Below are 1,821 nucleotides of genomic sequence, written 5' to 3'. Positions count from 1 at the left end.
GTCCTTGATCACGCAGCTGGTGCGGCTGAACCAAGCAGGGCCGAGTTCTGGGAGTATGAAGCACCCCTTGATTTGAAGGAGGTTGGAAAAAGGAGGGACCAGCATCATCCTCAGCAAATTGAAGGGAAACTCCCATTCAATTAAAATAAACCCCACAGTGGCTCCTCCTCTGCATTTGCTTAATTTCAGATTTCAAAGCCCAGATCTCGTATTCAGGAGGGTTTTAACTGCCAGAATCTTTTCAAGCCGATGCTCACAAAACCTTGGAAAACGGCGAATTAATAATCCTGCAGCTCAGGAGTGTACAAGGAGGCCGAGCCTCAAACGAAGTGAAACCTCCAGGAAGCAGAAAGTAGGTCAGGTTGATAAGGACGAGCACCGAGGGATGGCGTTAATAGGGAGGGGAAAACACAAAGCGGGAAAGGAACCACCCCGTGGCTCTGTTTGAAGGAGGAGGGGACCGTCTGCCACGGACAGCTGGGATCTGGAAGGCTTTTACCATAAACCCTGTTATCCCTGAAGAGGTCGGTCATGATGGAGAGGTAACTGTGATGAGCAGCAGAGCAGGAAGGGTGAGAGCTCAGCCTGGGTGTGAACAGGAGCAGCTTGGGAAATGATGCAGATAAATCAGATGTTTGGAATTATTGAGGCTGGATAGAGCTCCCGGAGGGGTCCTGGGGATCCTGCAGGACCAAGGAGCGGTTGGGAGGCTTTAAAGATGCTCTAATGTCTGCAAGAAGGATGGGAGAAAATAAATCTGGGAGGTTATGGACTCATCGGTCTCATTTAGACCCTGGAAAATGCTCTGAACGACCCAGACGCATCTAAGCAAACCCACCCCATGCTCCCAAGAGCAAAAGGCAGGGATGTGGGGCCCTGAGGGGGCTGGTCCTGCAGTTCCCAAGTGGCCCAAATGCCCGGGGCTGAGCGGGAAGGTGCGATGCAGGATGGCACCCTGCTGCCCATGGCCCCTGCTCCGTGGGCGAGACAGGAGGCTGCAGCAGCGCAGGGAGCTCAGGGCTAAAATTGGATGCACCAAGTGCCCCCAAATGGGCCTTTCTGCTTTAAATAGCGGCCAGATGGTGCAGGAGGAAACGCCGGGAGAAACTCGAGCACCGTTACTGCAGGAGGGGAGGTTGGGAGGAAAGGTGCGAGGAGTGAAGGGTTTGCCCTGGAAACGGCACAACCATGGCGCAGGCTGGAGGGTTTTGGTGAACCCCGAACGTTTCGGCAGCCCCTTTGCTTGGCGAAGGTGTGCCGTACACTGGAGCCCACCCAGAGCCACCCTGTGGGGCTGCGTCCTGCGCCCCGAGCCGAACCCCTCACCTGCTGCGGAAGCAGCGCGGTTTGTGCTGATGTTGGCAGCTATGCTAATTGGCTCATTAATCATCACCGCCCACAGCTGTAATTGGGCTCGTTTCGCAGCGATTCGAGGGGCTTTGGAGAAACGTGGGCTCTTCCCTTGTAAGAGCTAATCCAGCGCCATAAGTCCCAGCATTCCCCTTTGAGCAAGGCCATCAGGCATCAATAACCTCAAACAGGACCAAGCGAAGCACAAAGCGCTCTGGCAGCGGTTCCTCCTCCCAGCCAGAAGACAGAAGAAACCCAGGGAGCTCCAATCCAGAGACGGAAACCAGAAAGAGAAGGAGATAATGGCTGAAGCTCTATTTCCACCTCATCATCCCTCACACCGTCCCCCTGCTTGCGCACGCCCGGCTGAGGTGCTGAGGGGAGCTGGGGCAGCTGCACGTCCGCTGCGTTTCTGCGTTTTACCTGCAAATGTGGGGCTGGTCTTGGCTCAGGAGGTTTATCAGCTGGGGA

This window comes from Buceros rhinoceros, unplaced genomic scaffold, assembly GCF_000710305.1.
Source record: "Buceros rhinoceros silvestris isolate BGI_N320 unplaced genomic scaffold, ASM71030v1 scaffold28157, whole genome shotgun sequence".
NCBI classification, from domain to species: Eukaryota; Metazoa; Chordata; class Aves; order Bucerotiformes; family Bucerotidae; genus Buceros; species Buceros rhinoceros.
The sequence above is the reverse complement of the archived record's forward strand: the minus strand, read 5'-3'. Positions refer to the sequence as shown.